Source organism: Sus scrofa, chromosome 13, assembly GCF_054392235.1.
Source record: "Sus scrofa isolate SSC_HxYL_T2T_F1_AM1 chromosome 13, Sscrofa_HxYL_maternal_Yorkshire_Landrace_v2.0, whole genome shotgun sequence".
Classification (NCBI taxonomy): domain Eukaryota; kingdom Metazoa; phylum Chordata; class Mammalia; order Artiodactyla; family Suidae; genus Sus; species Sus scrofa.
The window spans coordinates 51,860,583-51,881,470 of record NC_139395.1 but is presented as its reverse complement, the minus strand read 5'-3'; the positions used below and the strand labels follow the sequence as shown (position 1 = coordinate 51,881,470).

At 39.3% G+C, this 20,888-nt stretch overlaps 1 protein-coding gene across 21 annotated transcripts in view; it reads right to left on the bottom strand.

The window, feature by feature from the left end:
• CACNA2D3 (calcium voltage-gated channel auxiliary subunit alpha2delta 3) overlaps positions 1-20,888 on the bottom strand; it is a 924,345-nt gene that overhangs the window by 97,869 nt on the left and 805,588 nt on the right. Inside the window, exons 38-39 of one of the 21 annotated variants that reach the window (XR_014823286.1) lie at positions 17,345-17,427; positions 12,982-13,056 (exon numbers count right to left, since the gene is read on the bottom strand). The exons of 19 other annotated variants lie outside the window; for them this stretch is intronic. The gene's annotated coding sequence lies outside the window, so the exon portion shown is untranslated. The remainder of the gene's footprint in view (positions 1-12,981; positions 13,057-17,344; positions 17,428-20,888) is intronic. One more of the 21 variants, XR_014823284.1, reaches the window with a different exon arrangement.

Genomic DNA, 20,888 nt, shown 5'->3' with positions numbered 1-20,888 from the left:
ATCAGGGAGAGTGAATAGAGAAAAATATATAAATGCTTTCTATTATGCAGATATTTTTTGGCTTAAGTTACTGCTTGTTAATGAGGACCTAACTTGCCTATATCTTCCATGAAAGAAAACAGTGTATAACCCCATAGCTTTAAAGAAATATTTGCCTTCATCCCCAGGTAAGTGCAGTTCTGAGTCTATCTGAACAATCCAGTAAGAGTAAGAATTGTTTTTCCTAAGAATCCATGGTTCAATTAGGAAGGTAATGTAGGCACTTGTCCTTCAAGGATTTCAGATGTGTTTACTGATTTGCATTACCGTTCTTCCAAGCTGGTACCAAGACCCCAGTACATCACTGACCTTACACTAGATGGTCTTTATTTTCTAGTCACATCTTGAATAAGTGGTGGGAAGGCTTTGGTCTTCTCCAGCTGAGAAGACGTGAACATCCCTAAATGGTTTTGTTTCCTAGCTGGCTGTTTCAACCATTAGGTCTCATGTAATATTTATTTTCCAGATTTGAAATCTAGATTGACTCTTGTCCTTAGTGGATTAATAAGGTTATTTTTTAACATCCCCCAAGTTTTTGTGATGTCCTCATGCCTGGACCTGAATAGTACTCTCTATTTCAGGTTTCCTCGTGCCTTGTTTCTTAATAATTCCAGGGCTGTTTCTTCAGGAATTGTTAATAGCATTTAACGGCCATGGTCCCCTGTGTCATTTTTTGACCCACTGGCCCTTGCTGAGTCTCTCATTAATTCTGGGGCCTCTCTTTTCAGAGAACAGTGTTGCCTTCATTGTCCCTTTAGGCCTGGCTTTATCCACTGGTGAGAAAGTTAGTTTTCTCTATACCTTCATTTTGGAGTCTTTCTCTTTGGGTGATGGTAATCCTATGATGAATATCTTCCTTTTGCCGAAGGAAACTAGCTTCTGGGCATGTAGCATTTGTCTCTGTTTCAAAGTTTCACACCCCTTTGCAGTAATCTTTTCCAACTGAATTGGCAATGGTCTTATCGTCAATGAAAACAATAAAGATTAATCATTGGTCCCTTCATGGTCTTTGGTAGATCATTAATCAACCGAGCCTCTGCATTGTGTAGCATCATTGGACCCAATCTACTTATTTCCACGGGACAGATCAATCATTACTGCTCAGTGAGGGTACACTCGCTCTTCCCCAGTGATGTGACACACATGTAGCCGTCTGCTCTGGGCTTGACTCTAAACTGAACACTCTGTTTCATAAGAACTTTTACTTGCTACCTGATATAGAAAGAGCATGTTTTAAGAATGAATGAATGAGACACCTTCAGTAGTGTCTGGTACATTGCTGATCTAATTTGGATCTGAATTAGGCTATGTGTTATCTATGCTTAGGCTTTAAGTCTTATTAACTTTTAGACCAATTCTTTTATTTTCAATAATAAAAACGAAAAGCTTTTTCTTTAAGGGAGAGCTTGTGACTTGCCCTTCTTATATGTGTTACATTCATGGTTTTGTTTCTCATAGCAGTTCTATGAAGTATGTATACCATTATTGTGTCTGTTTTTCCTGGGAGAAAGTGAAAGTAATGAAGAAGTACAGCGAAGTTCTTAATATCACAGAGTTACTACTGTTGTATTTAATTGTTATTGAAACAACAGCGATTCACAAGGCATTACAACTGATCCTGGATTTCCATGGATTAACCTATATGATTAAGGCAGTCATATTGTTCTCGTATATTCCCGAACTCCTCTCCCTCTTTCCTTCCTTCCTGAAACACACAGAAATGGCTCCTTACACTCTCCTTAGTCTTGATGCCTATTCACCCTTCTCAGCTAAAGATGTTAAGGTGGCCGACTCCAAGCCATCTGCTCACAAAATTTTGTCCATTGCGTTGGGCAGAGATCTTAGGCACGACTGTTTCTCAGGACTACATGTTTCATACAATGTAATGATTTCAAGGCTTATTTAGAGCAGCTTTGATCCAACTGCTCATAAACAATTAATGTTTGAAATGGACACCCATCCATGAGTGCTGAGAAGACAAGAAGATGTTCGTGTGGCTTTCTTTAACCACTTTCCACTTTCTTTAATCACTTTCTTTTCCACTAATAAAAGTTTTAATCTGTGATAAGTTTAATATTGTGATTTTTCTTCTTTTTTTCAAAGTAAAACTGGTAATAAAAAGCTGAAATGTCATCCGGACATAAATTCTGACCAGTCTTCAAAATCACCCAATAAGTTAAGGAACCAGTTAATGTATTAAACAGAATGTAGGAAGTGGACATAAATTAACTAAGCTTCTGTATTTTGTTTTAACTTTAAACAATATTATGAAGGCTGTAAGCACCCAGGAAAGAAAACAGCCTGGTGAGGTCCCTTCCCCTTCATCAGCTCTCAGAGACCCTGTGTCTCAGGAGAACTTAATTAAACCCTTTTGTGTTACTCTCACAAATCGCTGCCTCTACCCCAACCCTGTTGAAAGAAGTTCTGCCCCAATGATGGGTCAAGGCATGAGCAGGAATAAATTAAATGGTAAGCCAGCCCTGGGCTCTGCAGCCTGCTTTCTTATCTCCTACTCTGAGATCTCTACTGTCTCCCATGAAAGCCCATGGCATTCTGGGTAGTCAGCACCTGGACAGAAGGTACAGAGATGGAGGATACACAGTGTGTTTAGAAAAGAACGTGTAAGTCTAGAAAAGGATGGCAACCACCTGGCACTGGGTTGCCACAGCCCTCTCCAGGACACATGGGACTCTTCCTTCTGAAAATCCATCAGCCCTAGACATGCTCTCAAAACTTCCCTCCAGATAGTGCCAATCAGAAGAAGTAATGTTATCCTAGGACTATAACAGAAGTCCTTCGCCCTGGTCCAAGGATTCCCTGGGGCCGTGTTTAGAGAACATGATGAGAATATGCACTTGTATAAATGTGTTCATTCTCTGGGGAGACAGTCCATGGTTTTCTTCAGACTCTTAATAAGATCCTTTATCCAAAGAAGCTCAAAAACACAAGTTAGAATTGAAGAAAATTCTGCAGTGTATCAAGAGACCGCTGCATCCAATACTGGGGAAAAACTCTGGGGATCTTTAATTCAACAAATATTCATCAAGCATATGCCATGTGACAATCTTTGCAGGGGCTAGTGGTGCAAAGACTTGGAAGCCACTGGAATAGCTCAGCGTCTAGTGTGGGCTAATTTGGAGCTTTATTCATATGCAGACAAATAGGATGGTTTTGTTGTAGATTGTTGTAATGTTGTATGTTATTGTTATGTTATGCTGTATAGTCTGTACATGTTTCTGTCCCACAGGATGGAGTAGCAATTACCCATTCTCAGAAAGACATCTCCTCAAAATTCAAGGTGTATGCTTTGATTTATATATGGGACATGGCAATGCTTTCTTCAAACAGGGTGAGGAACCATCTCCCGATGAACAAAAGTCAGGGTTATGGAGGCAGAACATTCTGAGCCAGAATGATGTCTCATACCTACCTATCTGCACAGAAGCACTTGAACATATGTTTATTCAGGCTTATGAAGGAGAATGGAGGCAAATCTATCTGAAAAGAAACCAACTGTCTATCAGCATTAAGATGGCTAAATAGATGGTGGTAGATTTAAAAAATAGAACACTCAGCTCAGAACAATGGCAATGCATTTAGATCATGGTTGCACTAATTATGTAGACCATTAGTACTGACCTCTGTAAATAAATGAGCCTTCTGATCTATAAAATGTGTGTGTTCCATAAGTTATTTAGGTCTCCTCTAACTTCAACAATAAGTTAAGATTTTCTATGTGGATATCTTACCCATTGTTTGATTTTTTTCTCATGGGTATTGCATATTTCTTAATGCTACTATAAATGTAACATTACAGTTTTTGTAAAGTTTTAAATGATTTTTTAATAATTTTTAAAATTACTTTTTAAAAGGTTTTAATTTTTTAAGTATTTTAATAATTTTAGAGAGAAAACCATGTGTTTCTTTCATATTATCTTGCATATTATCAATGTATTTTATTCATATTATCCTTGCATTCTTGATAAATTTGTTTTAATAGTTTTTAGGTTCTATTGGATTTTATACATGTATACATATTTTATCAGGAAGTAATAATAGCACTTTTTCTTTCACTCATTATATATTTTAGTTACTTATCTTGCCCCTTTGCATTGACCAGGATACTGCAAAGAGCAAGGATGTAGAAAATGTACAATCCATTTACTTTTAGACATTTTCTCGATTCATAACGCAAGTGGAAATTAATCTTATCCGGCTAATTCCCACTCATATTAGGACTAGGTCACATTTGCCCATTATCCACTCTCATATTATCACCTATCTCTCCTTTGTAACACTTACTGCTACTATAAATTTTACATTTATATGGGGTTTCATTGATTAATATGCATCTTCAGCACCACCTTTATGCATTAATAGCATTTTTAATAAGGCTTAAGAGGACATCAACTAGACTCTGTAGCCCATACTGCATCCTCTTCTGAATCAATACATGATGTGCTAAATGCTTAATCAATATCAAATGAGTACCAAATAAAAATGGATATATGGCATCATGTAAGAAAGGTACCACCACATATTCCCATTTTTCAGATGACAAAACTGAGGCCCAGGGAGATTATACAGCTGGCCAGTGATAGCTCTGCAATCTGTTGGGTTGTAAAATCAGTGCTTGTGGCCACTGCCTCCTGCTGCCATGACAGCATGAAGAAGGCCTTACTGTTCAGAGCAGGCATTTTCATATCAGTCTCCTTTGTGAATCAGAATTGGATCTTTATGAGAGATAAGACAGTTGAACTGCTGCTGGACTAACAACCATTACACAAGTCCTTTAAACACTTCATTTTGTCTTTAGTAGGCAATACCAACTAAGAGATAAACCAGATTTATTACCTTTGTGTCATAGGGGGCCAGAAAATGGCCAATTTGTCATCTCTTTCTTCTTTTTGACTCACGAATGATTGCATGTGGCAGAGGCAGTTTACATTCAGAAATTTCCCTTTCACACCTGTCAGGCCAGCTTCTCAGGGTCATTAATCCCTACCAACCCATGGCAGGCACAGAGCTGACTGCTCAGTCTGTCTGTCTGCAGGATAAAGTCAGTGGGGGACAGGGCAAGTATGGCCACACTGTGGCCAGTAGGCCAGTCAAAAGTTGACAGAGCAGCTACCTGGCCAGGCTTGATCCTAATGATGCCCTGACTAAAATATTCTTTCTTTGAGGTTTAGCTTTGGAGTCAAAAGACCAAGCCTGAGTTGTTGGCATGCCTTTTACCAGCTGGGAGACCTTGATGAGAATTACTTTTGTTTTTGAACCTCTATGTTGTCAACTGTAACATGGGGATGGATGATACCTAATCCATCAACTTCTGAGGATTAATTCACAGCATCATAAAACATTGAGGTTCTTGGTCTAAAGGATCGTCTTTTAGCCTGACCAGCATTAATTCCCTCTTCTCCAGGGGACAGTACCCCATGTTTCATTGAGAAAAATACTATTCCTTGACACTCAAGCTATGGGTTTCAGGCTAGCCTCCATTCATGGCCCCAGAGATAGAATATATGGTGCAGGCCTGGCCAATCAGATAATTCCATCAGCCTTACCACTCTCCAAAGTGACTGTTTCATGGACAGGCTTGTGACCACATATAAGCAGGATGAATACTGGACTTGGACCCAAAAGGATATAGGTGGGGGACTTCTGTCTGCTCTCTTGTGATCATATGGACCCTGGTTGTGAAACCAGTGAAGATGAAAATGGATGGCACCAGGTCCGGTTGACAACATTTAAATTCCTGGATTAAGCAACAGCTGAAGGCTGTACCTGGACTTTTTGATTATTTAAGCCCCTTTTCAACTAAGTAGTGCTAGTTGAAATTTTTAAAGGAAACTCTTTGTATTGCTCTCCCATTGTAGAGGTAGGAAAACTGAGGTTCAGAGATGAGAAGTAGTGACGTGTATCTAAGCACTTGGTGAAATGTAAAGCGCCTGCCCAGCAATGGACTGAATAAGGAAAATTGCCTGTGTGGCCAGGCCCCCTTCTCTTCCCCGCATCTTGGCTCACTCTGGTTCCCTGCCTTGCTTTCCTTCTCCCTTTGTCCTACCTAATTAAATGCACCCCATTGTCTAAGTTCTGCTCAAGTCCTATTCTCTCAGGCTGTCCCTTGCCTCATGATATGTCTGATGAAATCAGCCTTTTCTATAAACGCATGGCTTTCTCCCTGACCTGTTCCTCTTCTGAAGTCTTGGTGTCTCAAGGCGATAGCCCGAGTTGTTTGAGGGATGAAGAAGATTGGAACAATAAATTCTTGGCTCATTTTCACACTGGGCACTTTTCTTGCTGATAGATTGAAACGTGTCAGTCACCAATGTTAAAGTAATTCTTAAAAGTTGATAAAAGTTAATTTATGAAGAGCACAAAATCTTTGCATAGTAGGGAAAGGCATATTCAGGCTGATATCTTTCCCATTATGGGTCATGCTATTTCCTCTTTCTGCTGCCAGAGGAAAAAAAAAGTTGGACTCTGTCTTTTGGACCAATAATTCTATGTAGCTTCAAACTATATAACCATTTTTGCACTTTAAAAATAGTAATGGTGGGGAAAAAAAAGACCCAGGTGAACTAAACTATAAAAAGAAACTATTTTTAAAAGTAGGAAGAAATAAAGATGACCCTCTGACTTTAGTAGAGAGGAGGCTTTCCTCAGAATAAGGACAAATACAGAAACCACAAAGAAATGTCAGTCATAAAGAGATATGTCTCTGAACTCAGAAAAACAAAACAAAAACAAAAACTGTAAGCACAAGTAAATGACAATGACAAACATTTTTTTTTTTTTTTTGGTATTTTTTTGGAGCTGCACCTGTGGCATATGGAGGTTCCCAGGCTAGGAGTCAAATCGTAGCAGTAGCTGCCAGCCTATGCCACAGCCACATCAATGCCAGATCCAAGCCGTGTCTGTGACCTACACCACAGCTCACTGCAATGCCGAATCCTTAATCCACTGATCAAGGCCAGTGACCAAACCTGCGTCCTCATGGATACAAGTTGGGTTTGTTTACCGCTGAGCCACGACAGGAGCTCGAAACAATGACAAACATGTGAAAGGTAAAGACTATAACTTTAAAAGCAATTAAGTTCTTTAACAAATAGAAAATGAACAAAAATCTTAAAAACAAAATTTACAATAAAGGGGGGCTATTGATGGCCAACATACACAGTCAAAACACATTCATCTCCCTGTGGACACCGTTGAGCCAACAGAAAGACAATCTGTCTTCATTTTTGGCCTCTAAAATTGAGAAAAATATACTAAAATGATATCTGCATGGATACAAAGGAATGAACCCACAAATACGTTCCTGGTACAGGCTGTGAAGAGTGATTTAACAGTAAACGACAAGATCAAAAATGTGCATTCCCTTCGATCCTACACTCCTGTAGGAATTTATTCTGAGAAAAAAATCAGAAAGATTGTCACATGGGGATTTTGCTTTCATTACCTTAGTCCTTTATAATATACCCCCACCAAGTGAAAATAACCTAAAAGTCCACTAGCTGCAGATTGGTTAATTAAGCCATGATAAATGACACATGATAGATACATTTATCAAAGGTGATGAAAGAAATCTATATTCACTGATTTAGAAAGGTGTTCACAATATATTAATGAATGAAAAAAAAGAAAGCCCTCAAATCTGTAGGATCTCAAATTAAAAAAAAAATTAAAAAAAATTTGTATTAAATATTTGGAGAATAATGGAAACATGGGTAACAAGATGACAGTAGTGTTGCTCTCTGGATTGCAGGATCATGGGGGTGACTTTTTTTCTCTTCCGTATTTTCTGAATTTCTATAATAAACATATCACCTTTCAAGATTAGAAATATTTTAAACCTGCAAGCACACACCTTTACGCATATCCTCACCAACACATCTGATGTCCGTATCTGATAGAGAGCATCCTGAAAAGATTTATATGACTTTGGGTTTGCAACATGTGCCAGCATATGGACCACATGGGCCTCTTCTTTTTTTTTTTTTTTTTTACCAGGACTGGTATTTTTTCGGCACAAAGAGAGATTTGTTTACTACCTACTCCATCCATTCACCAACTGGGCACAGGCACCATAAACATTGTCATTTCCCAAATGGAAGAAGGTATGGCTTTGAAGAGCGGAGCCTTTAATCAGGCAAAACATCTCTCACTTTGCCCTAGTCATTAAACTGACTTCAGAGACAAAGGCCCAAGGCCTTCCATCTGTTTAGTTTGTATAAAGACAGTCAAGAGATGCTGAGCACTGGGGATACCGTGTGTTTATATTAGGAGTAATGAACTGAAAGCAGGGCATCTAATCCTTTCCCTAGCCAGGAGGAACTTCCAACATTTTAAAAGTCTTTTTTTAAAGAGTAATAGAACTTTATAAGCATATTGGTCCTTTCATCTCCCAGAAAGTATACTCAAGGCATAATTCAGACCTTTACATTAGATCATATTAAGCCTAATTTGGTTCTTCAGCTCAACAAAGGGCCTGGAGGTCTTTAGGAAGTTGTAAGACTCATAGAAGTTAAAGAACCTGAATTTTTAAACAAACATGCATCTTTCCCATATGATAATGAAAGTGTTGAATGTACTGCCTGGGGGGTCTTGCCAACATACTAAAGGGTGGGTAATTCCAGCAACAAAGGGATATAGGGGGAAGAGCACACCCAGCTGATGTGTCCCATTGGACTTCCATTCTTCTAGAAGAGCTCATCTCCCTTCTTTTAAGTTTCTAGGCAGTGGTCATGATGAGACTGCTTTTGGTGACCCAAGACTATAGGGCAAATGATGGCCCTCAACTCCAAACTGGCTTGTTCCAGGGACTTGACATTTGCCATTTGCTTCTTCTTTTTTTCTTTTTTTTTTCTTTTTAGGCCTTGCCTGTGGCATATGAAAGTTCCCAGGCTAGGGGTTGAGTTGTAGCTGTAGCCACTGGCCCACACCACAGCCACAGCAATGCCAGATCCAAGCCACATCTGTGACCTACAGCACAGCTCACAGCAACTCCTGATCTTTAACCCACTGAGCAAGGCCAGGGATCAAACCTGCATCCTCGTGGATACTAGTCAGATTCGTTTCCACTGAGCCATGATGGGAACTCCACAGGCCTGGGTTTAAATCCCAGCACTCCCATTACCTAGTCTAGCACAAGTTGCTTAGCCTCTCTGAGCCCCAATTTCCTAATTTCTGAGGGGAGGAAGATGTGAATTCTCACCCAGCCTACCTCTAGGAGTGGGGACAAATGACATCATGAATGTGGAAACATTTTGTGAACTGAAAAAGCTATGTATCAGGACAATAGTGCCAAGTCTAGTTGTTTAGCCAGCTGCTCATGCAGTCAGGTAGCCTCAAGTCTCAGAGACTGGAGAGTAGCCATGAATGAGTCACAGGGATGCTCAGATATGAGGCTAGAAGCACTCAAGAAGTGTCTCTGAGTATATTACAAACCTAAGTCCCACCCTAATGCTCGAGGTCATCAGTCACTTTGAAAAGCAACAAACTCCTAGGACAAGGTATCTTGTTGGATGGCCCAGAGTCTTGATGCAATAACTATTGGTTAAACCCACAAAGGCTAACTGCTCCTCTGGGACAGGGAATTTTCTACAGAGAGATTTTGCTTGCTAATGGGATCGTCTGAAGGGGACTTGGCCAACAGCCACCCTCCTCTGCCTCCCCTCACTGGGCTGACTCTGCCTCTATCAGCATGAAAAATGGAGAACTGATTGGGCTTATATCAGCCACAAGTGAGCTTAGCTGCCTCAGGATCATCTGTCTGGTGCACATATTCCCAAATCCAAGGGCAGGTTGCCATTCTCTTTTCCAGTGAGGTCACCCTCCTTGTCTGCAGCTTTGCTATCTAGCTAACCAGGCCTCTCACCACAGGCCACATGGTAGCCTTTCATCCAGAAGTGACGGGCCAACTCTGGGGCTTCCTTCCCCTTCTCTGTTCTGTTCTATTGGGCTATGATCTCTGCTTAGACTAGATCAATAAGACCCTTAATCCTCAAACAGAGGCACCACTTTTGGCCCTGAAATGTTCTTCTCCATGTGGGCCAAGGAATGCATTTTTTCATATAACTCATTTGGGGGCTTTGTTTTTCATGTGGTGTGGCTTAAAGAAAGTGTTTCTTTCATTGACAGGGCTTTTCGTGACTCTCAAATGAAAACAGGCTTTGAACGAAAAGGATGGCCAGCCACAGAACCTATGGTGGCTCCATATTCAGAAACCCGGCTGTGTCTGAACAAGGACTACAAAGATCATGACATCAGGAACCTGAAAAGTTCTGTGCTAATCTCACAATTCCAGGTACCATGTAGGAAAGGAGACTTAGGATCTTGCTACTAGGTGCCAAGCTATGCTAACACATGCTTATCATCATCACAATAACTTTAACCAGTGGGCACACTCAGTCTCACTTTTGAGGTGAGGAGTCTGAAGCCCAGAGAAGTGAAGTAACTCACCTAAGAACACACAGCCAGGAAATCAAAACCAGATGTGCAATGCCTCACACCCCTCACTCTGCATGGCTCTCAGATATTGCTGGGCTGTTCATTTACTCACATAGTTCATACCCAATGAGAACTCACCCTTCCCCATCCTAGGGTACATACAGTGCTGAACAAAAGAAACTGGGTTCCTGTAGAAATGAATAAGCAGTGCCACATGCAGATAATTCCACATGTTGGTGAGGACTTGAAAGCCTGTACAGTGAAGTGATTTGATAAGAGAGAATGGTGGGGTGTAGCAACTCCCTCAGCCATTGTAGTCAAAGTTGCCTCCAAGACAGGGAACAGAGATCTGAGACCCAACAGTGAGAATTCAGCCATTCCACTCTGTTGGAAAAACCCAGAACAAACAGAGGCTTGGAGGATGGACAGGAGAAAGAAGGTTTCTGGGCTGGTCATAGCGATCAGGACCCAGTGGGAAGAGTTATATTAGAAAGGTGAGCAGGGGCCCCAATCTGCTCCTGCAGTCTACAGTCAGGGGCTTGCATCTTCTTCTGAGCAGGATAGGATAACATCTCAGAGGTTGTAGTACAGGACTCATCTCCTGTTCTAAAGAGATCATCACCCTCCTGAGAAAGAAAAATGGAGTTGCAGGAATCAGGCTCCCTGATTTCAGACTACACTACAAAGCTACAGTCATCAAAATCATATGGTACTGGCACAAAGACAGAAATACAGATAAGTGAAACAAGACAGAAAGCCCAGAATTAAACCCATGCACCTATAGTCAACTAATCTATGACAAAGGAGCCAAGAATATACAATGGAGAAAAGACAGCCCCTTCAATAAGTGGTGCTGGTAAAACTGGACGGCCACATGTAAAAGAATGAAATTAGAACACTTCCTAACACCATACACAAAAATAAACTCAAAATGGACTAAAGACCTAAATATAAGACAAGACACTATAAAACTCTTAGAGAAAAACAGGCCAAACACTATCTGACATAAACCACAGCAGTATCTTCTCAGATCTACCTCCTAGAGTAATGACAATAAAAATAAACAAATGGTATTTAATCAAACTTCAAAGTTACTGCACAGCAAAGGAAACCCTAAACAAAACAGAAGGACAACCCACAAAATGGGAGAAAATATTTGCAAATGAATTGACTGACAAGGGATTAATCTCCAAAACTTATAAATACCCCCTACCTCTCAATACCAAAAAAACCCAAACAACCCCATCAAAAAGTGGGGAGAAGATCTAAACAGACAATTCTCCAAAAAGACATACACATGGCCAAAAAAACACATGAAAAGATGTTCAACATCACTCATTATTAGAGAAATGCAAATCAAAACCACTATGACAGAATAGCCATCATCAAAAAAGTCTACAAACAATAAATACTGGAGAGGGTGTGGAGAAAAGGGTACCCTATTACACTGTTGGTAGGGATGTAAACTGGTGCGACCACTGTGGAAAGCAGTATGGAGATTCCTCAGAAAACTAAACATAGAACTACCATTTGATCCAACAATCCCACTCATGGGCATCTATCCAGAGAAAGCCATGTCTCAAAAAGATACATGTATTTCAATGTTCAGTGCAGCACTGCATACAATAGCCAAGACGTGGAAACAACCTAAATGTCCATTTACAGAAGAGTGGATAAAGAAGATGTGGTACATATACACAATGGAATATTACTCAGCCATTAAAGGGAAAGAAAAATGGCATTTTTAGCAACATGGATAGACCTAGAAATTATCATCCTAAGTGAAGTCAGTCAGACAGTGAAACATTAGCATCATATGCTGTCACTTACATGTGGAATCTAAAAAAAGTATACAATGAATTTTTTTTGCAGAACAGATACTGACTCATAGACTTTGAAAAACTTATGGTCTCCAAATGAGGCAGGTTGGGGAGGTGGGGGGATGTGCCAGGGGTTTGGGATGGAAACACTATAAAATTTGGTTGTGACGATCACTGTACAAATATAAATGTAATAAAATTCATTGAGTAATAAAATTCATCATTGTACAAGTATAAATGTAATACAATTCATAAAAAAAGAGATCACCCCAATCTCTGTTGGTATTATGGCTCTAGGCAGGCAAGAGAGGAATAGGAAGACCAGTAAGGGATTTGGAAAATACCATGACTGAAGATTTTATACCTAATTATACCTAACTTAATTCATTTCATATTGTGAAATTATTTTTCTTTTTCCATGGATATGTGAGCAGGAGAGGTTGATAGTTTAAACCAATCAAGTCTTGCTCCTGGAGTTTACAGTTGAGTCAACTCCCCATAAGCTGCTAGGCTGACAATGGGAAAAAGGTGGTTTCCAGGGAGAAAGTAGGATATTGTTTTACTAGAACAAAGGTTAATAAACGTTGGACAAAGACATTTTGTAACATGTAACATTAGGCTAGATAGAGATGCTACTCTCAAGGACTCTATTAAAAAACAGCTTTTATACCAAGAGCATGGTCTGTGTCCAGCTTCTTAATGCCTATAGCTCCAATGCCTAGAGTGGTGCTGGCACATAGAAGGCCTGCAATAAAAATGATGGAAAAAATCAGAAAACTAGGAAAGTACAAAAAAATTAATATCAAAAAAGTGGTCATAATCCCATTGTCCAAAGATAACCTTACTCTTAAAATGTTGGGATCATTTCATCCTTTTTTTCTTATGTAAAGATGCTTATAGTTATCTACACTTGACGTTATAATTTTTACTTATAGTTTTTATCTTGCTTTATTTTTCTACCTATTATATCATATACCTATCTCAGGTCATGAAAATCACTTGAAAACATAATTTTTAACAACTGTGTAACATTTGATCATAAAGAGCTCATGTAATTTATTCAAACAATTCATGACCAAGAGGCATTTAGTTCATTTCTAAAGTTTCACTACCACAAATAATGCTGCAAATAACACATACCTACTAAATCTGTATGTGTGTGTGAGTGCGTGTATGTTTAAGAAGTGAAGAGTGATAGGGCATACTTTTCGGGCGAGCATTCACAACCTTGCTTTCACCTTGCATTCTAAGATTTTCCACTGCTTGCGAGGATAACGGATAGAGAAAAGTGGAAGAAGCGAAGAGAGCTAAATTAACTTTTTAAAAACTTAACTTCTAGAAAAATTAACTTAAAAAGTAAAGATAAGTAGCTGCTCAAAATAGAAAGCTGGGAGGAGCTAGCGGAGGAATAGATTTTTAGAGAAAATCTGGGTGTGGGCAGATGACGTATGCACAAGACTTTAGAAGATGGAAGCCCAAAGAAGATGCATAGTTTTGCTGTATATTTCATAGTACAGTGTCCCCTTTTCTGCCTCTCCAAGAGGCTTCAAAAAAGCAACACGTTACAATTCAGTGTTTTTGGAGCTGAACTTATATTTTTTGGAAGCCTCATTTTGGCTAGAGATGAGAAAAAGATGAGAAATCACCTTCTTCTGCCTGACCTTTTTCAGTTTGATATCCTTTAGAAAAGCTGCAGGAAAGGTACAAAAGGGTGTTCCCTAGCAGGGAATGAAAGTGTGTCATGTGCTCTTTTGATAAACGTTCTTAACATTTTGGGAAAGCACATGTTATGTGAATTGCTTTCCAGGCACTGTGGCATGATGGATGGATTTTATTGACAAATGGCAAACTTCTAGGGCATCATATGTTTCTTATAGGTCTCGCTCATCCTGTTTTGGGCCAAGATCAAGAAGGAATGTTGAGAACATATTATAACTTCCATAGTTGATCTGAACCTGGACTGCACTGCCTCACACACTTGGGTTCAACTATTTTTATTTCCTAGGGACATTTTGGATGGTTTTGCTAAAAAGAACCACATTAAAGCAGCTTCGGGGAGGTTTTTCCAAGAATACAATATGGACAATATTCTACCTATTGTTCCCACAGTAAGGATGGAAGAGGAAGACTATGGGAAAAGTCTCCACCTTTCAAGGGATCAGGAACATCTTATTTTGAGTGTGCCGGTCCTAAAGGATATAGCAAAGAAGCATCCTGAAAGAGTCTGCCTTGACTTGTTTTTCTATCATTTCTATCACCTGCTCTTTGGGAAACTCCAACACACCCCAACAGTTCAATGACACCCACATATCCTTCTGTTTTTAGAAAAGGCCAAGCATGACAATATGTTCCATTTTGAGGCCTAGGCCATCTGAGTCATTAAACATTTTTCTAAAGTAAAGCCCATCTAGCAATGTATGCCCCTTTCTAATCTGAAACAGCTTCACCTCAAGGCTTCCATCTTTAGACAAAGTGCTTTGGTGTTCCTGCAGCTCTTAGTGAGGGCTGTTCCTGAGACTGCTTCTGAGCCTTGCTTGCCACTAAGTACCTCTTGTAAAATATGGTAAATGTAGGGCCTCAGAAATGCTTTCCTTAGGGGAGAGAAGAAAAAAGTGTTGTGCAAGATAGACAGCTGAGCACACATAATGATTGCCATATGTCAAAGGATTTCAAGCCTTTAAAATGGACTTGGGCAGTACTTTGCAAAGAGGTCCCATAAAACAACTGCTTTTATAGGTTTCTGAGGTCTTAGCAATGGAAAACATGGATTCCTGATCTTTAGTTTTACCATTCCTTTGTTTCAATGACTTGGGGACTATCTTCCTTTGGCACCAACCAGAATCTGATCTGGATCATCCAGTAATGGCTCATGAGTTAGGAAGGAAGCATTTTTCCCATGATATTTCCAATTTCAGTTAGCCTTTAAAATGTAGGGAAAATTGCCCTTTAAGTAAACCTTAGAGCCCTGGGAGAGAGACTGATGAAAATCATGACCAAATGAACCATTTATTTGGCTTCCCACGTCTCTCTTCTTCCATGGGAAAACAAAGTGATTAATTTGATAATAAGGCAAAAATCCTCAGGTAGGGGGAATGTACATAAATTAGTAACTTCCTTTATATCTAATTCTTAATCCTGGAAAATTCCCCATGAAGGCCTCCCCCAAATCTAAAATCTCTCGGTTGGCTTCTGTACCTTAGAAAGAAGCAAAGATTCTTCCAATGGCCTTAAGGAAGAGGTTTGATTACGTTCTTTGAAGTGGACAAACTGAGCACACGGAGTACCCCAAGCTCTCTCCATATACCCCTTTGCACACTGTAAATCACAACTTTCCACCTAACAAAGACTAAGACAGGTTTTGTATGTTAAAAGGGAATTGAGGAGTTCCTGTTGTGGCACAGCAGAAATTAATCTGACTAGGAGCCATAAGGTTTCAGGTTCGATCCCTGGCCTCACTCAGTGGGTTAAGGATCCAGCATTGATATGAGCTGTGGTGTAGGTCACGGAGACGAGGCTGGGATCCTGCATTACTGTGGCTATGGCGTAGGTCGGCAGCTTCAGCTCTGGTTAGACCCCTCGCCTGGGAACCTCCATATGCCATGGGTGCGGCCATACAAAGCAAAAAATTTTTTAAAATAAATAAAAAGAAAATAAAAAGGGAATTGATACAGTCCTTGTTCTCCTGAAACTTATATCCTGGACACGAAGATGGAAATCAAAAAGTAGACAGATCAGATCTTTAGCTCCCTTATTAAGTGCTATTAAGAAGATAAACAGGTGGTTGTGCAAAAGGGTGATTAAAGGGTGAGGTAGAGTGGTCAGTGGAGGTCTCTTCCAGAAGCTCATAGTGAACTGAAACCAGAAAAAATGAGTTAACTGTGGGAAGAACATTCAAGATAGAAGGAACGAAAGAACAGAGGTTCAGAAAAAGCTTGGCAAGGATTAAAGAATACCAGTGTGGCTAGAGCAGAGTGAGCAGGAGGAAAAGCAAGAGATGAGAATGAAGATGTAGAATCATGGCTCTGCCAGTGAGACCCTGCTGGACCTTATTGGCCATGGAAACAAATTTGGATTTCAGCAAACTCTAGATAACATTAAAGGATTCAAGGTAACCAGAGTCCAGAATGGATCTTTGTGTCTGGATTTGGAAAGCCAGATGCCAATAAAGGAAATGCGTACCATGAGAGGTGCCAGAATTATGAGTTTACATAAGAAAGCAAAGGCATAGTACAAAAATATCACTTAAAAATTGTCTCTTCTTACACAGACCTCTTTGTTTAACATCAGCTCCTGTCCCAACCGGTCCACATCTTTGCTGGTCTGTCTCATGTTGATTGTGCAATATAAACATCAGACAACACAAAGCAAACACAACGTGAATTGGTTGCAAAACGAAACTGCAAACTTTGCAAAGGATGCAGAAATTTCTTGGAGTTCTGGAAAGTTGAACCATCAAGTTAGCTACACTCAAAGCCATGGACTAAGGAGGACTGGGCTGAGTTAAACCAAAAGAGAAAATCAACCACAGTGAGGATGTAATCGGAGCTTTAAATGACAATGATTTGAATATCAATGAGTGGGCGAAATCTTCAGAAAATCTGTAAAATCCTTGAATAAATTTGAAAGAGAAAGATAAACAGTTTATGACAATGTTACACAAATTCAAGGAAAGTTGAACTTTGCTTTATACCATTTTGTCAGGACAAATGAAAAAATACTCAATTCATGTGCTATGTTTTCTAAGAGGGTAGAGTTTTAATAAACTAGCCCTCTACTTTGATCGGTTTTGTTAAATATTAAATAAAAATAAGCTTGTTTTTGTAATTGCTAGCTTTGTTTCAAAGCTGCAAGTTACTGTTTTTCATAGTTTATTTTGAAAATTTGGTCCCTATTTTTGATGGATTTATATCAAGTAGCATTTTTCCAGCACCAATTATCTTCAGATAATGAAGAAGTCCTGTGCACACAGTTGGGAATGTGCTTCTCTGCATATTTAGGTGAGAGCCCTGAGTCAGTCACCAATGCCCAAGTACCTTGAGTTACTTCTGGAAGAAGGAGATGGCTTTCCTGAGTATTCATTTTCTCCTCTCATCCTTCACTCTGTGTGAGGAGCTGTCTGGGTAAGGAAGAAAGCTGGGTCTAAGATCCACTGGCTTCAGCTAAGTAAGTGAATTGGCCGTGGTCCAACCAGAAAAGAAAAGCACTTACCCCCAAGGAAGGATATTTCTGCTTAGCAAGAGCTTTCAGAAACTACACTTAAAATACCCTTGTCCTAGGAATTTTCAGATGTCAGGATAACACTGTAAAGACTTCCCAGATGGAAGATGTACTCCATTCAGGAATGACAAGCATGACACAAGCACTTGAAATTCCTTCCCACAGTGCCTTTGAGAACATTGGTCTGTGGACACCTCTTCAGAAATTTCCTTAGGCAGAGTCAAGAGCTTAGAACATGATGTCCAAGAGACTTGGGACCATATCCAGGTTTCTTTCCTTCCTACTTGTGTGATCTTGGACAAATAGGCTTATCATCTCATACATCTTGGCTATGAATTTGGGCATAGCAATACTTCCTCTGTCTATAAGGCAGATGTAAGAAGTAAGATAGACAGTGCATATAAAGTATTTAGCATTCTGCCTAGTCAGGAGTAAGCCCATAATACATGTTCATGGGGTAGGAAAGCAACAGCACCTGGAGAGAAATTACCCTGGACAATTCTAAACTCAGTATCATATTTAGAAAAATGAATATATAAATCCACTGCAAGGATTTTGGGCTCAAAGTAGCTTCTCAGCTCATATTGCAGATCATGGAATGCCTTAGGTACCAAAGCAATGCATTTTGACATTATCCTATAGGTTAGAAAAGGCTTGGAGAAATTTTAATTAATGGTAAAACAATAATTATAATATTAGCTAAGACTTACTGAATGCTTACTATATCTCAGACACTGTTTATAGCATTTCACAGAAAATAATTAATTCTCACACAACCCTACAAGGCAGGGACTATTATCATTCCCAGTTTTACATAGGAGAAATTGAGGAAACAGAGGTTAAATGGAAGAGCCAGGATTTGAACTAAGAGAGTATGATTTTCAGAGCCAGTGCTTATAATCATTAGTCTATAGTGTCCCATGGGAATGTCATCATTGTTTTTTGCATTTGGAAAGGCCAAACTGGAAGACAAGAATATGGGTTTGGTTGTTGAAAGAGACTAGAAGAGATATGATGAAAACATGATCTAATCTTTGAAAGTAGACGTAGCAGGATTTCAAACACCTGGCTGAAGGCAGAAATGAAACATTACTTGGTGCATGAGAGGACCTGAAGTAAGAGATAAGAAAAAAGATTTTAAAAGTTAATGTCTGCCTTAGTTGCCTAGTTGGCTGACTAGAAAATACTTACCAAGATGTAGGTCTGGGATAAGGGAAAAGAGGATATGAAGTTCAGTTACGGATAGGACACAAGAGGTCTGAAATTCTTGGAAACATCCACAGAGAAATGTGGAAGCATTTTGTAAGCCAGACAGATGCCAGAAATTCAAGAGAAGAAGTAACATAGTTTACCACACAACGAAAATCAAGACAATCCACAGATCGTGAGAAAATATTTGCAAATTATGTATGTGAGAAGGGATCTGTATCCAGGATATATAAAGTACCCCTACAATTCAACAATGAAAAGACAAACAGCCCAATTTTTAAAATGAGCCAAAATCTGCATAGACATTTCTCCAAAGAAAATATATAAATGACCAATCAACACATGAAAAGATGCTCCATATCAAGGAACCGCAAATCAAAACCACCATGAGACACTATGCCATATCTACTAGAATGGCAATAATAATAATAATAATAATAGTAATAAAACAGATAATAGTAAGTATTGGTAAGGATATGGAAAATTTGGATTACTCATACAATGCTAGTGGGAATGTAAAAGAGGGCAGCTGCTTTGGAGAACAGTTTGGCAATCCCTCAAAATGTTAAGTGCGGTGTTACTATATGATCCGGCAATTCCATGCCTAAGTATTTACCTAACAAAAATGAAAATATATGCCCACACAAAAACTTGTACGCAAAAGTTCATAGCAGCACTTTCAATGAAGCTGTTTACAAAAATTAATCAGGTCCAATGAAAGAACTCAAAACAACATCTACATTTCTAACTGAATTTTTGTGTTTAGACTTAGAAGTTTAATTGACATATCAAGGGCAAATTTTATTTCATTCTCCCCCCCCCACCCCTTTTCCTATCACCAATGTTTTGTTTTCTGTAATGGGTATTCTGAGTTCTACACTATAGTTTTTCCAAATAAATTCTTTAAAAGATTCATGAATGAGATGTATGATTACAGAAAAAGCTCCAACTCTCATAAGTTGCTGGCAACCAGCAAGCAAATGAGTCAAATTAATTTTAAACTGGCAACTCCAAATATTTACAAAGTCCATCTAATTCCCATCGTGTTTGAAAGGGGTGTTCTGAAGGACTTACTGAGTCATGACTACATAATGGATCCAAGTGTTGGGTTACTGGTAACTGGAAAAGACTCAACTTGAATTAATTCTAAACCCATAATCTTATGAGTTTACAAAGCTTGCACTTTAATTCTGGTAGGTTTAGACGTTTTCTTCCAAAGGCCTCGTCCTTTCAAGAATAGCAGCACCTCTCACCTTTCCCACACCAGCTGATTTTCTATCAACAGATCTTAAGATAATTTGATTCTTTCTAAAACCAAAAGCAGTTTGTGTTCCAAACTGCAGTTCATTAGAGGTTCCATGGTGTTTGCCAAGCCTGGTGCACTTGCTTTCACCAAAACGGGTTTCATACAGTTCCATGGCGTGCTGGTCTGCATTCACTTAAAATGCCTACCACATAGTTGGGAATTTTTATTTGAGACTTGAAAACGGAGCCATGTGAGGTTCAGACAAGGACCTCTCTGCTCACACTTGTGTCTGTGGGCAGCACGGATGGGAAGCAGAAGAGCTGGTTCTTGTCTAAATCCCTGTAGGTTAAGGTGAACCAGAGTATGACTCCATGCTAAGATCTTTGAGCTTTATTTCATGGATCCAAGGGAGTCCTTTGAGATTTTAAGACAGAAAAATGAAATAATCCAAGATGGTCAGTAAGATTCACTTTGACTGTATAAGATATATACCATGAATTTGAATAATGGATAATATTACTGTGTGCTTCCTGTGTACCAGGAACCATCTTTACACTTGACCAGAGTGAAAACATTTATTCCCTATAATTATCCTGTAAGGAGGCTTTTTATTATCTCTGTTTATGGGTGAGAAGATTACATTTTTAACAGGTTAAGAAAATGACTCAAAATTACTCAGTTTACTACGTTCCTACTCACCCATCAGGCCATTTTATATTTTTATGCATTTTGAAGTAAGTCAGAGATGTCAGTGCATCTCCAGTGGAAAAATAAGCAAAGTGACACAACTTGACCTGTCTTCTATGAGGAACGTGGATCCAGGGGTAGGAGATGAGTGGTGAAGAGCAGAACAAAGGCATTTGAGTAGGCTACCTCATTTGTTCTGTGGAGTCTCATGACTTGTA